This window comes from Narcine bancroftii, chromosome 5, assembly GCF_036971445.1.
Source record: "Narcine bancroftii isolate sNarBan1 chromosome 5, sNarBan1.hap1, whole genome shotgun sequence".
In the NCBI taxonomy this organism is placed as follows: domain Eukaryota; kingdom Metazoa; phylum Chordata; class Chondrichthyes; order Torpediniformes; family Narcinidae; genus Narcine; species Narcine bancroftii.
In genome coordinates, this window is record NC_091473.1 from 164706340 (window position 1) to 164731381 (window position 25042).

The 25042-nt window shown below is 40.8% G+C and overlaps 2 long non-coding RNA genes across 3 annotated transcripts in view; one reads left to right on the forward strand and one right to left on the reverse strand.

The window, feature by feature from the left end:
* Positions 1-797: 797 nt before the first annotated feature.
* The window catches only part of LOC138764126 (uncharacterized), a 97879-nt gene continuing 73634 nt past the window's right edge, over positions 798-25042 (reverse strand). Inside the window, exons 2-3 of the long non-coding RNA XR_011357996.1 lie at positions 1356-1453; positions 798-1265 (exon numbers count right to left, since the gene is read on the reverse strand). This is a non-coding gene — a long non-coding RNA (uncharacterized lncRNA). The remainder of the gene's footprint in view (positions 1266-1355; positions 1454-25042) is intronic.
* LOC138764125 (uncharacterized) overlaps positions 6480-25042 on the forward strand; it is a 33360-nt gene continuing 14797 nt past the window's right edge. The window contains exons 1-4 of one of the 2 annotated variants that reach the window (XR_011357994.1): positions 6482-6721; positions 13043-13090; positions 15326-15395; positions 16084-16553. This is a non-coding gene — a long non-coding RNA (uncharacterized lncRNA). Of the gene's footprint in view, positions 6722-13042; positions 13091-15325; positions 15396-16083; positions 16554-25042 lie in introns of those variants that run through there. The other variant, XR_011357995.1, reaches the window with a different exon arrangement.

The window sequence follows — 25042 nt, forward strand, 5'->3', positions numbered from 1 at the left end:
ACTCCCTGTATGAATGGTTTTAAAGAAGTTTGTCCCTGAGGTGGGAAGGGTTGGGCAGCCATCCTCTCCTTGTGTGTGGGAAAAATGCTGGGAGAAGGGTCTGGGTCCAGCCTTTTCGTCACGAAAATCCACGATGCAGATGATGGATGATGGTGAGCAAGCTTTCTACGGCTTCACATGAAGAGGTGGGTGAGGCACAGAGGCTGTTTCAAATCAGCGAAGAGGATTTACACCAGTGGCACTCTGCCGATGCCGAATGCCCAACATATGAGCATCTGATGGACTCTGAGATCATCCGCAATGTTACTATAGCACCAGTTCCCGAACCACAGGAGGACGACAATGAGGAGCCTCCACCCCCAACCCCAAAAGTGTCTGCAGCCATTGAGCACCTCGAGGCAGGCCGACGTTGGCTGGAGACCCAGGATGTGGGCCACATAAAAAACCTCCAGCTCAAAGGCATTTTGGATTTCGCTCGTCGCCAGCAACATGCTGCGTTCAAGCAACAAACACTCAATCGCTTTTTTAAAAAAAAGATGATTGTAAGAAATAAAAAGATTCCAAATACAGGTATTGTACACGTGTTCTTTATTTTTTTTGAAAATGGTGTTTTTCATGACCTCGATTTAGCACGACCCCACTTTTGTTCATGATACGATTTTGTTTTACCCAAACCATCGCATTATAATGAGTTTCCACTGTAGTTTCAATTATACATGATCTTAAATTTTAAAAAAATCTTTAAAAACTGGAACTAATGACAGCTTCATGACACCAGATGTCGTGTTGCATGGTAATGTTCCCACTGGTAGCAGATTAGGCCGTTTTAAACTGTTTCTATCAATCACTCTCACTCTTAATGAAATCTTCCTTGTGAATTATTTGACACCTAAGTTGCCCATGCTTCCATTTGAGGATAATTGACTTGTTCTGCATGTTCATCCCTTTTCAGTGTTATTATTGTCCCATTGCCCCAAACTAAGCCAGAGGTGAATTCATGTGATTGGCTGGCTTCAGGCTGGTCAAATGTGCAAACAGGCACTTAAACTGGAATGTACAGCTTAACATCGAATTCCCCATGCCTTGAATAGAATATAAAACATTTTTCCTTCACAGTTCTGCATTTATTTTGATAAACACTGTGTTTTATAAATGTACCTCACCACCCCCCCAAAACTGGCATGAAACTATTATAGCTTTTTTCCTGTCAATAAGGAAAAGCTCATTTAAAATTGCATAAATTTTGCTTGAAGACTCCATTTCTTCTATATTCCAAATGGAAAAGAGAAAATAACATCATTTGCTCTTGTTACAATTCTATTTGCCAATAGAAATCTATATTTCCATATAAATACCGAAATGCTGGAGGAACTCAGCTGGTCTTTTCAGCATCTCTAGGAGACAAAGATATTTTGCTGACATTTCAGGCTTGATCCCTTCTTCAAGGACGAATCTAAAAAAGGCAGAAGCAGGATATATCAGCAAGTCTCAGAATTCAAACAATGGGGAAGGAATCCAGACCAACAAAAGGTGTTAATTGGATGTGATAAGGGACCAGGTAGAGATTATCATGTCTCCAGGGAATGGAAAGCTGACAGGGGGAAACAACAGGTGGGGTTTAACAAAAGCCAGAGAAGTCAATTTTAATGCAACCTGGTTGGAGGGTGCCCAGTGTTATTCCTCCAATTTACAGATGGTCTCAGTCTGGCAGTACATGAGATGATGGAGAGCTATATCACCAATAGACATCAATATTTCCATACACAGTGGTATGAACAGGTTCCAGAAAATGATTATAATAAAATTGTTTATGCTCCAGTTGATGATATCAACATGGGAAAGAGCTTTGTACTCTGAGATATTTGGTGTTAATGATTTAGAACCAAAGGTGGCAGAGGTGCTGACGTACTTTCTTCTAGGAAAGATTCTCTGAGATAGTGTCTCCCAGGAACTTAAATGAGCTCACCCTCTCCACCTCTGATCCCCCAAGGGAAAGGGAAAATGTCATAATCTTAATTAGCTTTGACTCTTTCCACACATAACCATTTTCACATAAATATTTTCTATTTAATGAGGGAAGAAGGAAAATTATATTTTTTTAAATATGTTGGGATACGTACTCAAGGAAATGTTTCTCATTGTAAATTAGAAGGATAATGATTAAAGCTGATCTACTAAAATATGATAAAAAGCAAATGAGTTAGTTGTAAAGAGTAAAACTTTAAAGTCTGCAGGTACTGTGATTGTAGTGCAATTCACAAAAGTACTTGAAAACTCATCAGGTCCCACAGCATCAAAAAGAAATTGTGCAACCCATGTATTGGGCCTGAGCCCCCTTAATGAAGGGCTCCAGCCCAAAATATTTGTTACCCTTTGCTTCCTATAAATGATGCATGACCTGCTGAGTTTCTCCAGTATTTTTATGTATTGCACATATGCTGCAATACTTTTTGGAGTATTAGGTTTACAACGTTGCTTATATAATTTGCAAAAATACTCCCAATGCATTGTTTAATTATGAGAAATAAAAAGGAAGAGGTTTTCCTTGAGTCAAATAATTCTAAAGCTGCACCAAGGATTTAAACCAGGCCCGCTCATATTCATGTTGATTAGACGTGAACTTCATCAATGTGTTGTTCTGTTTGTCAAGGCTGCTTTCAGCTGTCAATGTGTAAGATCTTATTAATGGGTCAAACCTGTGCAATTGCTGACTGATTTATGCACGAATTGGCATCAAGGATTCAATGCTTAGCCTGCATGCTTCACCAAACACTGCTTAGAGTATTCCCAATCTTGCGAGGAAAAATACTCTGCAGGAGTGAAATGTTTACTGATTCTGCTCTCAATATTTTACTAGAAGAGATGGTTCACAAGAAGTATATCCACATTGCCAAGGGTTTCAGGAAGGCTTCATTAAGATAACATAAAATTACATAGAATCAAGCTGTTGATCCAACCATCCATGCCTGATTTCAGATTTCCAGATTTATTGTCAGAGTACATACATGACATCACATACAACCCTAAGATTTGGTTTCTGTGGGCGAGGCAGAATTACCACTTATTGGTAGTGTAAAAAAAAATCTGTACTCATCGTACACATGTGCACAAATAAAGAAAATAAACAAACTGTGCAATACAGAGAGAATGAAAAAAATCAATAAAGTGCACCAGTATGAGTCCTTAAATGAGCCCCTGATTGAGTTTGTTGTTGAGGAGTCTGATGGTGGAAGGGTAGCAGCTTTCCTGAACCTGGTGGGGTGAGTCTTGTGGAACCTACACCTCTTTCCTGATGGCAGCAGCGAGAATAAGAATGTGTGCTGGGTGGTGTGGATCCTTGATGATCGCTGCTGCTCTCTGACAGCAGCGTTCCCTGTAGATGTTCTTGATGGTGGGGTTTGCCTGTGATGTTCTGGGCTGTGTCCACTATCTTTTGCAGGGCTTTATGCTAAGGAGTATTGATGCAGGAGTATTGCCCATGATGCAATGGTCTGCACACTTTCCACTACACATCTGGAAAAGTTTGCTGAGGTTTCCAATGTCATACCAAACCTCCACAAACTCCTCAGGTGGCAGAGGTGCTGACGTGCTTTCTTCTAGGAAAGATTCTCTGAGATAGTGTCTCCCAGGAACTTAAATGAGCTCACCCTCTCTGATCCCCCAATGGTTACTGGTTTTCCCTTCCTGAAGTCAACAATCAGCTCCTTGGTTTAGGTGACATTGAGTGAGAGGTTGTTGTTGGTTCACCATTCAGCCAAGTTTCCAATCTGTATTCTGCTCATCTCCCCTTTTTATAGACCCATTACTGTAGTGCTGTCAGTAAATTTGCAGATGATGTTCTTCTTGTACCGAGCCACACGGTCATGGGTGTACAGCGAGTAGAGCAGGGGACTAACTATGCTCCTCTCAAACTTTCTTCAACTGAATCTATCGATGCTTAACCAGCTTCTCCTTAAATAATGCAGTGCATAGGCACTGAAGTCACACAGTAGAGCTGTTTTAAGATTCATTTTATTGTCATGTAATATACATAAAATTTCCTTTGGCCTGCTGCAAGGCAAACAATGAGTCGCCATTTGCATTGCCTGACACCTCTAACAGGAAGGGAAAAAGAAGCAAAAGAGAGTCCCTTTAGAGACACTGAGTCTCCGTGGATTCGTGTTCACCCCTTCTGTAGCCTCTGCAGCCTCACAGACCCCTGTTTGATCCATTTGCCATCTGAGATCCTGGTCCAAACCTTCAATGCGATCAGGAAGCTTTCAGGGCCTGAAGGCCCTCCAAGAGCACTTCTTGCCCTCAGTACCCTCTCAAATCCCAGATCCAGTACCTGGTTCCCATGAGCCAGTCTCCAGCACCCCGCAGCCTGTGTGGCTCCCTTTGACTTCAAGTCACCAGCAGCCCATAGCCTGAGCGGGTCCTTCAGCCTCTGAGGCTCTCGTTGGTCTGCTGCTGTGATCATCTTCCTGTAGAGTCATTTCCCATGCTTCTCCTCAATGGGGTGAGTCCTCCCAATTCCTGGTGTATTGCACCAGTCTGCGGCTACCCCGAGAGTTGGCGCCGGCCCGTCAGCCCGCTAATCGCCCCCACCTCCTCTGTTTACTTTCATTGGCATCTGTGACCTGTCGCCGAACTCACATGTAATAAACCCCTTACGAAAAATGGCCAAACGAAAGACAGAAAACAGGACCTTTCAAGACAGGTGGGAGGCAAACTCTGACCCCAGAGTTTGATGAACTTGCATCTAAGAAGAGATGCCAAGTATCTGGTTTAGACCCAGGTGCATCAGAGTAAATCACAGTGTAGCAAGCTAAGCTTGGATTAATATTTTCTTTGGTTAACTTTGGACTGTTCATAGACTGTTCAAGATTGGATTTTCATTGAAGCAAGTTGTTATTTTTTTGACTTGTTGGCTTGTGAAAAAAAGTACATTTAAAAGGAGCTTAAAGGCTATAGAGAAATATTATTTATTGAATATTTTATTTCTCATTTGTTGATGCTTCTTCTGGAAAGAGTTTAACCACAACTATTATTAAACATTTATTTTAATAAGAAAAAGTTTAACATTACATATGTTGAAAGAAGAGAAAACATATAGATGTTGTTGAAAATTTTCAATAAATATTTAGTTTGGACCACGACTTAGTCCAAGTTTTTAATTATGGCCCTCTGTGAATTTGAGTTTGACACCCCTGCTTTACGGAGCTGTCGGCAACTGGTTCTGGTGGTAGGACCCTGCAAAACAGCATGGCTCCCACTCCCCATTCTCCTGGGTCTGCACTAGCAGTCGTGCTGCTGTTACAGTAGATACGGCAGCGTGCCTTTTTTTTATACAGAACCATCAGTAAATATCTGCATGATTCACCTCATTGCTCTGCAATAATGACTATCGTTCCTTGTTCCAATTAGCAGGATTTGTCTTTATTTTCAATTTCATCACTAACTTACACACTTTAAAGCATACATTACTGACTCCCACTCAAAATGATTGGATTGGGAGGCACGGTCAGCATGGCGGTTGGCGCAATGCTATTACAGCATCAGTGATTGGGACCAAGGTTAGAATCCTGCATTGTTCGTAGGGAGTTTGTACATTCTCCCCGTGTTTGCGTGGGTTTCCTCCGAGGGCTCCGGTTTCCTCCCACCATTCAAAATGTGCCTGGAGGTTATACAGGTACACAATCCTTTATCCAGAAATCTCCAAAATCTGGCAAGTGGGGAGAGAGACGGCAGCGTGAGTTGGGCAGGCGAGAGACCAGCAGTGTGAGTCAGGTGGGCAAGAGACTAGCAGCGCGTCGGGTGGGGCGAGAGACGGGCAGCGCGAGTCGGGCAGGCAAGAGACGGGCAGCGCGAGTCGGGTGGGTGAAGAGGGGAAGCTGGCAGCGCAGGTCGGGTGGGCGGGGGGGGAGATGACAACGCGACTGGAAGGGGGTGGGGTGGATACGGCAGCACGATTCGGCTTAAATCTGGTTTTCCAAAATTTGGAACATACTGTTCCCCAAGGGTTCCGGATAAAGGATTGTGTACCTGTAGGTTGTTGGTCAATTGGGTGGCACAGGCTCATGAGCCACAATGGCCTGTTAAAGTGCTGTATGTCTAAATTTAAATTTTAAATGTAATTTTAAAAAAAATTAATATAAAAATCCCTAGATCTGTAATTGCTTCTGGAGCAAAAATGTAGTGGGTATAAGAGATGTTCTATATGCCTTCACTAAGCTCATAGCTTCATTGAAATGGATGTTCTGTCCTTAAATATTTGCATGTGTACTGACTCTTCACCTCAACCATAATATCAATTCTTTTTGATATCATTATAGAGTCTCAGGATGTACCTCCTGCCCAGTCTCCTCTTGTGAAAGACGTTCACTTCATACTGGAGGGAGGGGAGAGGAGGAGGAGGAAGAAGGCACCACATAATCACACCTGATGTCACAAAGACGCCATGTTGTCACACCTGACGTCACAAAGCCACCATTATCAGGTACTGTCACCAGGGTAAAACACATATCATATGAAAACACATCCAGCAGTCATGGTCTGCAGTGAGACTAGAAAGATTGAAAATCCAGCTCTTTGGAATGAGTGCTGCTCCAGAAGTATCCAAGAACAATAATGGTCTGCAGGACTTTACTGCAGTCAGGCATGTATCTCAGCATGAGAAATCCGCGTGACCACAGCTACTCCTGGAGTGACTGCCCATTTTAACCAGAGAAGCCTTTTCGAGGTAAGAATGTTGTCATTAATTCCCCATTGATTTGTTATAGGCTGAGAGAATCGATCCTCATTGGGTTATCTATCAAAATGTTTGAAGTTTATCAATGCTTCACAGCATTAAGTTTCAAGCTATCCCTTTGAAAATAATCTCAACTGAGGATATTTAGGATGCATGATACGCACTATCGATGACTCCAAAGACTGAGTGAGGAACGATAGGCTTTAATACACATTAGATTTCAGCTGGCCCAACTCCATGTGCTTGAATGAATGCAAGGGGGTAAGGAGGTTAACCTTTACGCCAGGTGACGGGGAGGGGGTTACAGGGGATCGAGTCATCAGTGGGCCGGCCATCACAGAACAGTATTAACATATCACCACAGGACACATAATAAATACATATGCAAATATGTTTTAAAAATGCAACTTCCTCCTCGTAGCCCCCTGAAAGCCCTCTAAATGAACAGATGGGAAACTCAAGCCCTAAATTTACCGGCCGAGAACCACATGTAATTTCCTGGTTCTTCTCTCCATGAAACCCAGCAAGAAGAGCTTGTTGAGATTTCCCAGCACTTATACTGAGGAATCTGCTGTTGTTCTTGTTCTGTTCATTGATACAAGGAGTTCACGTGTAACAGGGAGAAGTTAATTGATGCATAAAATTCACATGAGCTCTCTGTGGTGTAATCCAGACAGCCCTACCCCAATTAATTGCCCAAGAAGTATCTTTCCTTTCGGTGCCTTTCCATTTTCTTTTGAATTTATTATTTCTTTTGCCACCTCCCTTGTGGGCGGTGAATTCCAGGTAATAACTCAGTGAGCATAAGCAAGCTTGTTTCTCAAATTCCCACTGTGCTTAAAACTTTAAATTGTCCCCTTTCATCCTGGTACCATTTTTTCTTTGACAGCTTTTCTTCATAAACTCACTTGAAGCTGTCAGAATTCTGTACCCTTTTATCAAATCTCCCAATTAATATTTTTTTCCCCCAATCTTTCAACTTGTAATCATTCTGGTAAATGTTCTATTTCCTTTAAAGGACTTTTACATCATTATGTTGGGTGACCTGCACCAAAAATTCACTATTCTATGCATATCATATTTGTTGCTTTATCTGTTTGACAGAAGCTACAACTGAATCTGAATCAGAATTTATTGTCATGAACAAGTCACAAAATTCCTTGTTTTGCAGCAGCGTCAAATAAACCTCCTTACAACAATAAATAAAACTAATGTATGAAAAGTCAAGTTAAGGCACTACCCTTGGTTCATTGATTATTCAGGAAGCTGATGGCAGCGGGGAAGAAGCTGTCCTTGTGCCGCCGAGTGCTCGTCTTTCGGCTCCTGTACCCTTTTTTCCCCTGATGGTAGCAGAGTGAAGAGGGCCTGGCCTGGGTGGTGGAGGGACCTCGAGGATAGAGGCTGCTTTCTTGAGATACCGCTCCTTGTAGATTGTCCTCATGGGTGTGAAGTCTGGTGCTCGTGATGTCACAGGCCGAGTTAACAACCCTTTGGAGTTTTTTTTCTTTTCCTGAGAGTTGCCGCCTCTGTACCAGACTGTAGAAGTCTTCAAGACATACCAAATCTCCTCCAACACCTCACAAAGTATAGCCGCTGGCGGGCCTTCTTCGTGATTAAACATGGCGGCTCCAGGACTGATCCTTGGAGATGTTAACACCCAGGAATTTGAGGTTCTTGACCCTCTCCACTACTGAGACCTCGATGAGGACTGGGTCATATTCTCCTGGCTTCCTCCTGAAGTCCACAATCATTCTTTGGTTTTGCTAATGTTGAGTGTAAGGTTGTTGGTGTGACACCACTCCAGGAGCTGATCTATCTCCCTCCTGTACGCTTCCTCATTGCCGTTTGTGATTCTGCCATTTTCCTTGGTGTCATTGGAAAATTTGTAAATAGTATTGGTTTGGTCACACAGTCATGGGTGTAGAGTGAGTAGTGCAGTGGGCTAAGCACACATCCATGAGGTGCACCTGTGTTAGTGAGGAAGAGACATTGTTTCCAATTCATACTGATTGTGGTCTTCTGATGAGGAAGTCAAGGATCCAGTTGCAAAAGGGTGTGCAAAGGCTCAGGGTTTGGAGCTTGTTGACCAGTGCTGAGGGAATAATAGTGTTGAAGGCAGAGCTGTAGTCAATGTAATCCAGAGCTGAATGGAGAGCCTGTGATTCAACCTGATTAAAGGTAAAACTTCAGTCAACACAAGCTTGGGATACTGAAAAACAAGGATAATAAAGGTCACATGCTAATGTGGTTATGAGTCCAAATAACCTATATTTGAATGGAGCAACATTGAATGCACAAGCATAACTCTGATGAGTAACAAAGAGTATTATGGTTTTAGCAAGAAATATGAATTAAAAAGGAAAGTTACCAATTGTTTTGATAATTGTTTTGATAGTCCTAGTTTCACCACTCAGTCATGAGAAATTAAAGGTGATGAAACAGATTTGAAGTGGAAGAGTATTAGAACATGAAAAGTATAGCACATTACAGGCCCTTCAGCCCACAATGTTGTGCTGACCTTAAGACCCTGCCCCTCCACTTTAAATTCCTCCATATGTTTGTCTAGTTGTCTCTTGAAATTCACCGCTGTACCTGCCTCCACCTCTGACCCAGCCAGTCCATTCCTCGCACCAACCACTCATTGGGTAAAAAAACCTTACTATAATATCTCCCTTGAAATTCGCACCCATTACCTTAAAGCCATGCCCTCTTGTATTGAGCAGTAGTGTCCTGGGAAGGAGGCACTGGCCATCCACTCTATCTATTCCTCTTAATACCTTGTATACCTCTATCATGTTTCCTCTCATCCTCCTCTCCAAAGAGTAAAACCCGAGCTCCCTTAATCTCTGCTCATACTCTCTAAACCAGGTAGCATCCTGGTAAATCTCCTCTGCACCCTTTCCAATGCTTCCACGTCTTTCCTATAATGAGGCAACCAGAATTGGACACAGTTCAAGTATGGTCTAACTAAAATCTGGTAAAGCTGCTTCATTACCTAACGGCTCTTAAACTCAATCCTTGACTTAAGAAATCTAACAGCCCATAAGTTTTCTTAACTGCCCTGTGAGGCAACTTTCTGGGATCTGTGGACATGGACCCCCCACCCCCCAGATCCCTCTGCTCTTCCACACTCGTAAGAATCCTGCCATTAACTTGGTACTTTGCCTTGGGGTTTGTCCTTCCAAAGTGTACCACCTCACACATCTCTGGATTGAACACCATCTGCCACTTCTCAGCCTAGCTCTGCATCCTATCAATGTCCTTCTGCAATCTTCTACAATCCTCTACACTATCCACAACACTACCAACCTTTGTGTCATCTGCAAACTTGCCAACCCACCCTTTTACCCCCCTCATCCAAATTAATAAAAATCACAAAATGCAGAACCAATCCTTGAGAGACTCCACTAGACACAACCGTCCAATCCAAATGTACTCCCTCCACTACAACCCTCTGCTTTCTATAGGCAAGTGAATTCTGAATCCACATGTCCAAGCTTCCTGGATTCCATGCCTTCTGACTTTCTGAATAAGCCTACCATGTGGAACCTTGTCAAATGCTTGACTAAATTCCATGAAGGCAACATCCACCACACTGCCCTCATCAATATGTCTGGTCACCTCTTCAAAGAGCTCCCTCAGGCTTGTGAGACCTGATCTGCCCTTCACAAAGCTATGCTTACTGTGCCTGGTCAGATCATATTTCTCTAAATGCTCATAGATCCTATCTCAAAGAGTCCTTTCCAACATCTTGCCCACCAGACATAAGGCTCACTGGTCTATAATTACCTGGACTATCCCTATTATATTTTTTGAACAAGGGGACAACATTTGCCACCCTCCAATTCTCTGGTACCATTCCCGTGTCACAAAGATCCAGCAGCTCAGGCATCTCTTCCCTTGCCTCCTGGAGCAGCCTGGGGAATATTCTGTCAGGCCCCGGGGACTTATCCTTCCTCATGCATTTAACTTCTCCAACACATCTTCACAATATCAACATGCTCTGGTACATTTGCCCCACCCATATTGTCCTCACTGTCATCAAGGTCCCTCTCCTTGGTGAATACTTAAGAAAAGTATTCATTGAGGGCCCCACCCACTTCCACAGCCTCCAACCACATCTTCCCACTTTTATCACTAATTGATCCTACCTTCACTCCTGTCATCCTTCTGTTCTTCACAGAAGGGAAGAATGCCTTGGAGTTTTCCTTAACCGTACTCGCCAAGGGCTTCTTATGTTCCCTTCTTGCACTCCTCAGCCCCCTCTTAATCTTGCTACCCGATATTCCTCAAGAGACCTATCTGATCCTTGCTGCCTTCTTCCACCTGACTAGGTTTTCCACCTCTCTTGTCAACCACCCTACCATTTTTTTTCTGTACCTCACCAGGACAAATATATCCCTAACATCCTAACATTGGAAATGTAAAGACTTGAAAAGTAATAGCAATATATTTGCCTTGATTGACTGCAGGTGAAAATTGGTGTCAAAAATAATTGCCAATGTAGAAAAGAGATTGGATTCTTGTCTAGGTAATAGTAAAGGAAGTAACAGTTTTACTTATTCATTATAACAATACACCCAATGAATGTGCTGTAAGACTGGCGGGATAATTCATTAATATATTTGCTTATGGCCACACAAGCGACCAAAATCTATTATAGATGTTAATAAAATATTGCATTCCCAAATATCATCAGTGGACAAAGATAAGTAGATGAATCAGAAATCAGAGAGAAAAATTGAAGTGCCTTCAATCTTTGATTCGTAATGATGCTGGACATGAGGAATACTTCACACCCTATTAGTTGTTAAGGAACTTAAAGTTTGCCATTCTTCAAATCTTTTCACTCTTCTGAAATAGTGAAGTGTATTGATTTTGGAATTTTAATGATAGCGCAAAGTAAATATAGGCTTAAGCAATAAAGTCGTGGGTGGCATGGATGGCGTAACAGATAGCGCAATGCTGTTACAACATCTGCCTTCGTGACTGGGGTTCAAATCCTGACCTTTTGATAAGGAATTTGTATGTTCTCTCCGTGTCTGCATGGGTTTTCCCTGGGGGCACTGATTTCCTCCCAACGTTCGAAATGTACCGGGTGTAGGTCAATTGGGTGGAATAGGACAGCACGGACTCGTGGGCAGAAATAGCCTGTTACTGTTCTGCGCGCCTAAATTTAAATTTAAAATTTAAAAGCTATTGTGAACTCTTGGCTCTGGTTAAATCCATAAAAATGAGGTTGTTAAACTGTTTATATTTCACATTTTTAGGGAAGACTCATTTGAGTCATAAATTCATGCAGCACAGGAACAGGCCCTTTGGCCCACGATATCGATAGCAACCATTTGGGCTGACCCATTTGATAACATTAATGTTTATTTCATAAACATGTACTTATGCACCAAAATTCTTACTACTGTAGCCACAAAAGGTACTTTGTAAAAAAAAATAACTCCAATAGTATACATTAGAATACATTGAGATAATAAATATAAAAGATAGGGAATAATTACAATTACATATCTCAATAGTACAGATTGGGGGGAGTTCAAGAGCCTGATAGCTGATGGAAATAAATGCTCTTGAACCTAAAGGTTGTGGACTTCAGGTTTTTGTAGCTTCTTCCCAAGGATAACAGCAAAGAGAGGCTGTGACCAGAATCATAGGGATCCTTTGGCCATTGGCTGCCTTCAATCAGTGGGGATGCACTTAAACATGGTATGACGTTTAGGAAGAGTGGAAAATCAAACAAATATTTTGTAAAGTCAATCATCAGTTAAGTTTTGCGAAGAATTGCTCTATATTTATGATAGTCTTTGCTCGAGCAATTGAATAGTCACTGCTTACATGCAGACCATTAACAAATAATCCATTGAGAAATGAAGAGAAAAAATAAGTTTAGTCCCTATTGGTTGTGAGACTATACCAACCTCAGCATTTCTTTGATTCTGATGAATTAAACACTTCAAAATAAATTTACATTACAAAGACCATGTCTATACACAAAGAAGATTTTTATTCAAAGTTAAACAATTGTTTTAAGTATGGGTTTATCAAATCACCTGGACTTGCCACTCAACTGATATAACTATTATAAAGTTCAAACTCAGGTCAAACATTTCAGGTGTATTGAAGATAAACCTTTCAGTTTTATTTGTAATTTTTTTTGTTTTGGGGTCCGTTGCAAAAGAAAATAAAGCAAGTTGTAAATGACAGGGCTAATTAGTCATTGTTAATTAGCTATTGTAGCTTAATAAACTTTCCCTTTAAATCACAGTACTTTGGCTATACTGTTTTAAATTGGTTTTATAGATTTTGGGGAGGAGAGGTGTGCTGAGAGGATGAACTTCATTCACAAAGGTAAGAATTATGGAGATATTGAATCCATGGCAAATACACCATTTGGAATCAACTCATTCGTTGTTACCATAGAGTGAATGCAGCACAAAACTGTTTGTATATTAAGCTGCTATGGTAAATAATACAATGGCAGAATTGATTCCATATGGAGGAGAAATTAGCCAATTTTGACATAAACAGACCTGTTGAAGTAGTATAAATCTATAAATCTGACTTTTATTTCCTTAGATATGTAACCATGCAAACAAAATTAAAAGGTAAAAACTAACTAAATTAAATTCACTCTCCCAGTGTAAATTAGTGTTACCTTTGGTAAAAATCAAAATGAAAAATCACCATGAGCTCAGCTTATTTCTGTGCTCTTGCTATGGAAAAATTGGAATACCCATTAATATCAAACAATTTTATGAGTTTGCTGCACATACGAATTTGTCTCTTCCCCACGAGCAGCCTGGTGTGAAATGTGAGATGACAATTCAGAATGGAAGATTGCCAGAACTCACTTTAATCATGGCTTCATTGGAACAATGTGCATTTGTGTAGCACTTCTTCTGGAAAGTGAAAAGCCTACGAGAGTTTTAAAGATCGCACTGAGCCCAGGTGGAATGTGCAATGAAGGTATGATCCAAAATTGTGATGAGGAAAGTTGGAGGGAGAAGTCAAAGGATGAAAAGAGATTAAGAATTGATTTCCAGGAAGTCTGGAATTGTGTTCCATGGAGATCAATACTGGGACCTCTGTTATTTGTGATATATGTGACTTGGATGAAAAAGTACATGGGTAGGTTAGTAAGATTGCAGATGACACAAAGATTGGTGGAGATGTAGACGGTGGAGAGGGTTGTCAAAGGATATAGCAGGATATTGAGTCATCACAGACATGAGCAAAGAAATGGCATACAGAAATTATTCTTAACAAATTTGAGGTGTTGCACTTTGACAGGTCAAATGTAGGGGAAAAATACATACATAGTTAATGCCAGGAGCCTCAACAGTATTGATGCACAGGCAGTCCAAATCTATAGCTCCCTGAAAGCAGCTGTGCAGGGAGATATGGACTTGTGGCATACTATGGAGATTGTGTAAGACTAAGAAACCCATGTTTAGTCTGGCTGCACTTGGAGAACTGCGTGGAAATCTGGTCCCCCCATTTCAGCAAGGATGTCGGGGATAGGGAGTTGAATCTGAAGAGATTTATTAGAATGCTGCTTGATTCAGAGGGTATGAGCTTTAAGGAGTGGTCAGGTAAACTTGGGTTATTTTCTCTGGGGCATCAGGGCAAAATCTGATAGGTTTATAAAATGATAAAAGGAATAGATAGGATGGACAGTCAGAATCATTTCCCCAGGGTAAAATGTCCAATGCTTGAGGACATGGAGTTAAGGTGAGGTGTTAGGTTAAGTTTAAAGGAGATGTGTGTGGTGACTACAAAATGTGAGTGGCATGGTTGGGGTAGTGGTTAGCGCAACGCCTTTACAGCGCCATTGATCGAAACTGGGGTTCGAATCCTGTGCTATCTGTAAAGAGTTGGTACGTTCTGCCTGTGTGGGCTTTCCCCGGTGGTTGGGGGGGAGTGGGGGCTCTGGTTTCCTCCCACTCTTCAAACTCACCAGGGGGGGGTTAAACTCACTCGGTTAATTGGGTGTAATTGAGCGGCACAGACTTGTGGGCCAAAATGGCCTGTTACTTTGTGATATGTCTAAGTAATGCAAAAAAGAATCAATGCAGCAGAAATGTGGTTTCTCAGAAGAATGCTGTGCATGTCATATACGGAGAGGATAATAAATTAAAAAGTTTGACAAAGAACAAAAACAAAATGTATCTCACTTAAAAGAATCAGAAAGCAGCAATCAAAAATCTGTCCTCGTATCTGCTCCTCCTTGTCCTAGTGGCTATTGGGAAGCCTAAAATATAACCCCATCAGAGTGATTGCTTATTTCTGAACTCTACTCATTGAGCTAAGTCTTCCACTACGTCCTCTTTGGGTGAAGTTATGACATTCTCTCTGATTGGTATTTCAACCCTTCCACCTCTTTTCCCTCTTACCATATCTAAAATATTGAAACCCAGAAACATTGAGTTGCCAATCCAGTCCCTGTTGCAGTCAAATGTTTTTAATGGCCACAACTTCATAATTCCATGTTGCTGATGTTGTGCTCTGAATTTTTTAATCCTTTCTACTCTTGACATTTTTTTTTAGCCCCGATTAATTGACTATCTCTTTCTCTGTACACAGCACTTGCAAAAATGCATTCCTCAGTTGATGTTTTGCTTCATGAAGACCTGCAGTGTTGTCTCTATAAAAGGTATTCTGTGCAGATTTTGTGCCATGCACATTACTTTTTATCTTTCATTAAAAGACCACTAGAGGAAACTTTGACAATTAGAGGGTTAGAAGGTTCATTTCTGCTTTGTACATTGTAATTTCAAATGATTTCAACTAATGTCTCATTAAACTTACACTGTACAAAGAGTGAACTCAGCAGATGGAACATTTCAGCACAAAGACAAAAGAGGAAACACTCTAGATGTGGAATAAGAAATAAAGCAGAAAATGCTGCAATTGTTCAGTAAACCAGGCACAGCATCTGCGGAGAGAGATAAAAAGGCACTGGCCTTCATCAAAAACTGATGAAGTCTAATGTTGACATTGGGCTTCTCTCCACAGGCGCTGTTCATGGCTTGCTGAGTGCTTTCTGCACTTTCTGACAGAGCTATTAGTATTCTGATTTTTAAAGCCTGAGGGCTTCACATAAGCAAAATCCTATGGCTGTAGGTAAATAATCAAGAATTGATTAATAGCCTGTTTTCTACCTCTTGATTTAATGAAAGTCTAGTCAGCTCGAGTTGTGTTATGTAGTTGGACTGACAAGGAAAAAAGGAAGATAGCAAAATCTCAGTCTCCATCTTAATTTCTTTGTTGCTCCAGTTGAACTCTTTATTTTTATTCTTATTGCTCGGTGTCATTATCGATCTCTGCATTTGTGCTTACAGCTGTTGAAACAGGAGACATCACATCATTTATTTCTCCTAAAAATGTCAGAGTGATCTCACATATGTATAGATAACCAGTGCTCACAAAATAGAGTGAACTGAAACACTTCCAGATATAATGTGTCACTTCATTACACATAAGGAGGGAAAGAAGACTTCAGTGAGAAACAAGGATTTACAAGCAGTTGTTTACCAGATGCTACAAGAGCCCTCAGTATCTACTGCAAAACTTGACAAGAATCTTAGTACATGCAATGATTAGTGTGGAGCAGAAAAATAAAACACAATTTAACTCATCGGTTAACAGATCTGGGACTTTTCACTTTGGAGCATAGAAAGATGAGAGGAGACTTGAAAGAGGTCGACAAGATTCTGAAAGGCATAGATAGGGTGGACAGCCAGCACCTGTTTCCCAGGGCAGAGATAGCAAACACCAGAGAACATCTGTACAAAGTGAAGGGAGGGAAGTTTAGGGAAGACATCAGGGGTAAGTTTTTTTTTTTTACACAGAGTTATGGGTGGCTGGAATGCCTTGTTGAATGCTGAAGAAGAAATATTAGGTGCATTTAAGAGACTCTTAGACAGAAACATGTGTTATGAGCCCAGAGGACCCCAAAACCCAGCAGCAATAGATATTCACCAAGACAAATAGTTAATTAAACAAAAGTTGCTTTTAATTATCTTTAAACATAAGGAGTCATGTGAAGGAGTAATGGCCGGTCGGGAAAACCAGCCCTCTCCAGAAAAAAAGGAAAAAAGTTAGGAAAAAGCAAAGCATAACAAAACTAAAATATAAGAAATAAAAGATAAAGATACAGAGAAGAGAAAGAAGATGGCTTCCAAGAAAGAGAAAGTAAAAACAACTGGAAAAAAGTAGAAAAGTTGCTGGAGAAGAAAGAAGGCCTTACCTGCATGAAGGAACAGGACGCTGTGGTGACGAGGAGCGCCCGACACTTGAGGTCAGTGTCTGACCTGCGGAGTCACGACCCACCAGCTGGTGCACTACAAAAATGGCTCTCGGAGCCAAACAAAAATGCGCAGTGCACAATCAAAGGAGAAAGAGGACACCGGCGGGAGGGGGGCTCAGCAGAGGAGTTGGCTGTCACAGAGCGAACAGCTGAGGAACGCCCCACACCAGGATGCTCAGCTGGAGGATGAGGAAGGCAGCAAAAGAGGGAGCAATGAAACAGACGAGGGAGATAGATGAAGGGATGACTGACAAGAAGAGGTATAATCAAGGTGGTTTACAGTTACCAAATTTTAGAAATTATTATAGAGCTGCACAATTAAGGTATTTATCAGATTTTTACCAGACAAGGGAAAAACCAGACTGGACTAAGATGGAAGAAGATAAAATAGGGGAAAAGGTACCGGAACATATACTTTATAAGTGGGATGAAAAGCTGGTGCAATATTAAAACTTACCAGTACTGCATCATTTACTTAATACATGGAAGAAGATCCACTTAGAAAGGAAAAAAAACGAATGATCAAATACCAAAATTACTATTGATTCAAAATCTGCTAATCCCTTTTACAATAGACAACCTTTCCTTTACAGAATGGGAGAGAAAAGGAATCAAAAGAATAGAAAATTGTTTTTTGGGAAATAATTTATTAACATTTGAACAGTTGAAGTACAAATATGGAATAACTCATGGTACAATGTTTGCATATCATCAACTGAAATCTTATTTAAAGGATACATTGGGAAACAGCTTGAGATTACCTGAAGGAAGCAGCTTTGAATATGTGATTACAGACACAATGATAATTAAAAGATTTATATCCAACATGTACATTAAGCTGCAAGATAAGGAAAATGAAATAAACTATAAACCTAAGCAGAAGTGGGAAAAGGATCTAAACATAAAAATAAAAAATGAAGGATGGGAAAAGTTATGTTCTGGAACTATGAAGAATACAATAAACACAAGGTTATGCAGGATACAGTATAATTGGTTACACAGGGTATATATCACTCCTCAAAAATGTTAAAAATGCGATTCAACATTATCGGATAGAAGTTTTCGCAGTAAGAAAGAAATGGGAACAACATTACATGCAACTTGGGCATGTACGAAAGAAAATACATTTTGGGAAGACTTAAATCAGATACTAAATAAAATTACAAAAAATAACATACCAAAAAAAAAACCAGAGATATTTCTTTTAAGTAACATAAAGAAGTAGAGAATTAGGCCTCAAATTGGATAAAGTGCAAAAAAAATTCATTATGATAGCCTTAGCAATAGCAAAAAAATGTATAATGTCAACTTGGAAAATGAAAGAGAGCATGAGTATTCAGCAATGGCACATGGAAATGAATAAATGTATTCCATTGGAAAAAAATAACATATAATTAAAAAAATTAAGTCACAATGTTTGAACAAATTTGGAACCATACATGGAACATATCAGAGAGAGCTTGCCTACGACCTCCAACCCCTAAAATGAGAATGAAAATGATAAGAAGACAAAACGACTAGATTCAGTGTGTAATAAATAGATGATGCATTTTTCTTGTTTATTTTCCTTTGTGTGAAGATATTGTTTTATGGTTTTACTGCATTGTATATGTTGAATATTTATGGGTTTTGGAGGGGGCTGGGTAGAGGGGAGGGAGGGAAAGGGGGGGAAAAAAGGGGAGAAAAGACCACTGTGTAAATTTAATGAGAAATGTTTGTACATATTTTGGTTGATATGGTTCATAGTGTGAAAAATAAAAAATTATATAAAAAAAGGATGAAAACAGAATCACACTTTAACTTATCACTATTGACTTAACTAATCTAACTTAACCCCTTTCTAATTCTAAGTGCACGTGAATGTAATGTGTGTGTAAGTTCAGAAAAGTTCTTTAATTCACAGTCCAATCTCACTTCTCATTCCTCCAAGTTCACTGGTTGCAGGCAATTCTTATATTGTGCACAGAATTTAACATTTATAAAATTCACCAGGCTTTGGTGCTTGAAAGGTAAATGGTTACCACTCAGGAAGGTTCTTGTCAGTTTTCAGAGAAAGATTTGTTGTTCCAGGACACCCACAACTGATTTACTTCAATCAGCCACTTCAGTGTCTTGCCAAAGAAACTTTCCCCCTCAGGTGGTAACCTCTTTCTTTCATGTCAGCACAGAGTGCCTTTTGTTTCTCTTATTCCAAGTGAAACATTCGACAGCCAGTCCTCTCCTCTTTTATGAACCATAGGTCGAACTAAGCGCTCACAACCCATCTTCCAAATGGGGTTTTTCACAAGCTTGCCAGCTTGTCCTGTTCCAGTCCCAGTTGCTGCTGCTGACTGTAGAACTGATCTCTTTCTCTCTCTCACTCACACACACACACACACACACAGCCTGTTTGACTCTCTCTGCTTGCAAAAGCGCATGACTCTCCTAGAACAGCAAGTTCCATTCTAGACAGAATGCGGCTCTGACAAGCTCTTTCATCTGTTGCCTTTTTGTAAACAATAATCCATTAGTGAAGTCTCTTGGGCACTCTCCAAAGCTTTTGCAAAGACTGTTGGCCCCAACATGTCTAGCATGAGCAGAGCTCCAGTATTTTAAATAAGATCTGTTTTAAAGTGTTTGTATGTGACATACACTAACAAACCCTGCCCCAATTTACCTCCCAAAAATGTATCTATATTCTGTCACACATGGATGAAAGAAAAATAGAGGGTTAAGGAGTTGGGAGGGTTAGTACTTTTTTTTTAGGAAGGGATATATGGATTGCAACAACATTGAAGGCTGGAAAGCCTGCACTGTGCTGCATTGTTCCACATAATGCTGATTTGATGCCAATGGTATTATTTTGATGCTCAAGACTACAATGTGCTCAGCTAAATATGTTTGCAATAATAGCGAGATGGACCTCTCACAATACTATTTGAAGAGACAATCAACCATTTGCAAGCTAGTTCCCTGGTGATATTTTTTCCATCATTACACAGTGCTTAATGTTTTTAGTTGTTTCAAATTGCAACAATCTCCAGGGACTTTTGCAACCTGCAATGCTCGTGCTTCATCGAGTTGCAGAATACACCTTGGTGGAAGAATAAACAAAGAGCCTACGGATTATAACAAACTGCTGGAATGAAAAGAAGGAAGATGAGAAGGACTTGCAGCTGGAAGCAATATCCATCAAGCCGTTTCGGAAGAAATTATTTAACCTGAGTCTCAGTAAAAAAAGATGTGTAAAACAATAGCCTCTTTTCCACTAGCACCTTGTCTCAGGAATTAACGGGGAAGTAACCGGTTAAGGGCCATTGGAAAAGGAAAACAATCAGAACGCTGCCATCAAATCACACCGGGGATTGACAGCCTTTACCCCTACTCACATCCCCATCATCAGCTGATGCCGGCGTGCTGATTATACTAGTGGAAAAAGGACAACTATCCAATCCATTCGAAGGTAGACTCTCCGATCCCTGGAGCTGAGTTGTGATCAGTGGAAAAGCAGCCAGTATCCACGGTTAAAGGTGGCGCAGTGGAAACAGCACAAATGGCTTCCTATCCCGGGACACTGCACGGCCAATTAACTGGGATGCCAGTGGAAAAAAGGCTAAGAATACTTCAATACATTACTTCATTGCTGAATCTGTCACCTGCACAAATCCAATTTGAGAGCCAGGCAGGAACCACGATTCCTTTGGAATTCAAGATGACATTAAGCATGAATCTTCATCTGTCCATCATCTTCCCGGCTGACGATGATATATTTGCTTATAACAGTCTCTTTACCATTTCTATGCAAGTAAGTGGACTAATGCTCTCAAAAATTAAATAGCAATGAGAAGTGGCAAAGGCCACATGCTCTCTCTCACTATGCCAGGCCAAAGTGAATTCATCTTCCAGTTGACGCTTGAACATCAATGGCAAATCATGCAAGTCAGTGCTGGACATGACAGTGACAATATAGACCAAGAAATTCATTGGTACCTGCAGAAGCATGTTAATGGATTTATGCTGAGTGCACCAAAGTTCACTTTGGTTTTGACCAGTCACTAGCCAAGTCAATAGCTCCCAGAACTAAAGACCCTTCTTCATGTTATGTGCCAACGTGAGGTAAAAGTAAAAGTTAGGTACCAGTGAATGAGTCAGGGACTACAATGAGTGATGGGGGAATGAGTTGCAAATTGAAGACATGCAATCTATGGTGGGCAAGAGCTTGGTGGGTGTGGGAGATCACATTGGTACTGAAGGATTGAGGTGGAGTAATAACCTTCTTCCATATCTACTGTTGTCCTCATAAAATGCAAGATCAGGGAATGAGAAATGAGATGAAATAAGCATTAGAAGATAGAAAATTTCTGCACAGTACAGGCCTTTCAGCCTACGATGGTGTGCTGACTGACAAATAACTACACACAAAAAAAAACTAACCCCTCCCATCTCATAGTCCTTTATTTTTATTTTGTCCATGTTCCTGTCTAGAACTCTTAATTGTTCCAGCTTTCACCATCACCCCTGGCAAGGCATTCCAGGCACTGACAATTCTGTGCAAAAAAAAAACTACCCCCAATGTCTCCCCTAAATTTTCTTCCCTTCACATTGTACAGATATCCTCTGGTGTTTCCTACCCCTGCCCTGGGGAAAAAAGTGCTGGCTTTCTACCTTATCTATGGCTTTCATAATCTTATATACCTCTATTAAATCTCCTCTCATCCTTCTTTGCTCCAAAAAGATAAGACCCAGATCTGCTAACCTTGCCTCATATTTTCCATTCCAGACAACATCCTGGTAAATCTCCTCTGCACCCTTTCCATAGCTTCCACATCCTTCCTGAAATGAGGTGACAAGAACTGAACACAATATTCAAAAGTGTAGTCACACCAGAGATTTACTTATCTTGAACTCAAACTCTCAACCTGTGAAGTCCTGCATACCACAGGCCTTTTTAACTCTCCTATCAGCCTGGATGACAACCTTGAGAAAGCTATGGATTTGGACCCCAAGATCCCTCTATTATTCCACCCTATCAGTATCCTCCCATTAACCATGTACTCTGTCTTCAAATTTGACCTTCCAAAATGTATCACCTCACAATTATTCATATCGAACTTCATCTACCACTTTTCCACCCAATTCTGCATCCTTTCTATATCCTGTTGAAACCTACATCCTTCACAACACCTCCAACCTCTGTGTCATCTGCAAATTTACTGACCCATTCCCCTATTTCTTTGTCCAGATCATTTATAAATATCACAAATTGTATGGGTCCCTGCAGAACTCCACTAGTCGCTGACCTCCAGCCAATTCTGAATCCACACAGCCAAGGTTCCACGGATCACAAGCATCATGACTTTATGAACGAGTCTCCTTTCTCCCAGGGGGGACCTTGTCAAATGCCTGACTAAAATCCGATGGCATAGGAATTACTTAAAGTAGTATGTAAGTGGAAGGAAAAAGGTTGAGAACCACTGTGATACAGTGATTGCTCCCTTTCTATTTCTGACTTCCACCCACACTAACTCAATCGACATTCCCTCAACAGTGTCCTCCTTTTTTTGCAGCCCTGACCCAGTTATGTGACTCCTTCCCCTGCTTTTACCTTCCATCCTATCCCTTTTAAGATATCCAAACCCCGGTACCTGCATCAGCCGATCCCGTCCCTGCATCTGCCATGTCCCTATAATGGCCGCAACATCATAGTTTCACATGCTGATCCAAGCTCATCTACTTTATTCCTCATAGTCATTGCATATTTCAGACCCTCCAACTGACTACATTTCCCGCCCGTCCTTCCTCACAAACCCATTAACAGAGCTTGGAAGTCCATTTCAAATGCACCTGCAATGTAAATTATGGATGAAGTCTCGAAAGAAAATCATGCGTTCACAAATGTCGAAAATATCACCGTAAAGTCCTTAACAACTTTGTAAAGGACCCCAATGAGACTTTACCCAGACCTTGGAGAACTCCACTGCTTACGGTGCCACTTTGATTTATTCATTATATGTTGATTGCACAGTTCAAGTACTTACTTAAGCAAATCATGCTTCACTGATCATAAATTCTTACCGAATGTTTGACCTTCAGAGCCATTCACTTCTGGTTTCTTACTGAGATCTTAGAAACATTTGCAACTTGCTAATCGTGTAACAATGATGAATACAAATATAATTACTGTTACATTATTAAATAAATCATTGCCAAAAAGGTTATTAAACTTATTTCTCTCAAATTGTTTCTAATTAAGCAGTTTAATTGTGAATCACTAATTATTATTTCACGTTAATCCACTTATTGCTATAATCCAATCAAGTCATCAGAAGACATATTGTGCTTCCACAATGTGGAATCAAGCAAAAGGTGATTAAATTATGCACCATTTTATCATTCATTTTTAAATGTAGTCATATAGCACGGCAAAGGGCCCTTTTGGCTCACGACCCCATCCCGCCCAATTACACCCAATTGACCTACAACCCTGGCATGTTTTGGAAGGTGGGAGGAGACTGGATAATAACCGGACGCAGGTGCTAACCCTGCGCTAACTGTGCCACCCTTGGATTTACATGAGAATATTAAAAGAATGAATTGAAAAGCCATTCAGTCACAGGCATATTAAGATTTTTGTTTTTTCTGATTGTTGAATGGACAGTGTATTTCAGAGCTTGAAGATACCTCCTCTTAGAATTTTTTTTTCTAGACATACAGCACGGTAATAGGTCCTTTTGGCCCACAAGCTCTGTGCTGCCCAATTACACCCAATTAACTCTGATACATTTTGAACAGTGGTAAGAAACTGGAGCACAAAGAGGAAACCCACGCAGACACGGGGAAAACATAGACTCCTTACAGACTGCGCTGGATTCAACCCCCAGTCACTGGTTCTGTAACAGCGTTGTGCTAACCGCTACACTAACTATGCCACCCTTCAGCTATTCATTTTCACTGAGACTCTTTAACCTATGGATGATATTTTCACTTCCTTAAATACACAAAATTGTTGGAGCATATCAGCAGGTACCGGAGTGTCCGTAGGAGGCAAAGATGTATCACTAACATTCCTTGCGTTTGGTCTCAGTGGGGCAATGCACGGGAGGAACAACATCTCATGTTCCATCTGGGCACTTCCAACCTGACAGCATTAATATCTACTTTTCCAGTTTCCATTAGCCACACCCCCCACCCTGTCTCTCTCATTCCTTATTCCTATATCTCCTCTCCTCCAGTTCCCCTCATCTCACTCTCTTTCCCTATCCCTCTGTTTCCTTTCTTCCACCACTGCATTCAGAACTTCCACCTCTCGGCTGTTGGCCTGTGCTCCTCCCTCTGCCCCTTCCCTCCTCCCCCCATCTTTCTATTTAGGTGCCTGTCCGCTTTTTCCGCGTACCTTGATGAAGGGTTCAAGCCTAAAATGTTGCCTCTATATCTTTGCCTCTTATGGACGCTGTGGCACCTGCTGAGTTTCTCCAGCATTTTTGTGTATTTATTACAATCACGACGTCTGCAGACTTTATTATTTCAGTTTTTACTTCTTCATTCTATTAATAAGAACAATGGAAAAGAAAAGTACTGTGTCAGTGACCTCTATCGCCAAGATAAATGAGCATTCATAAAGAGTGTTATGTTGCGGTGGTTACATTTTAAACTGAAAACAAAAATCACTCCTTGAAAACTGGACAGTTGTGATGGAGAGAAGCCCTGGAATGAATGGCACTAAAATATCTCTACATCGATTTGTAAATGTTCACCCATTATTAGCTCCACTTTTGCTCAGACTCCACCTCATCTACTTTAGGAGTATTAAGAATGGGACTCTACAGGCTGTTTTCAAACATTAAAAGACTGATAAGCTTTTATCCAAAAAATGTCACTGAAGAGTATATTTGTTACCTTCAGTGTTTCAAGGAAGAAAAAGCAGGTGATTGTAGTCCTTGTTAAAGAGACCCTTTTACAAGATGCTGTGGCCTAGGCACAGTGATTTAACATTCATAGCTATTTTTGTCATT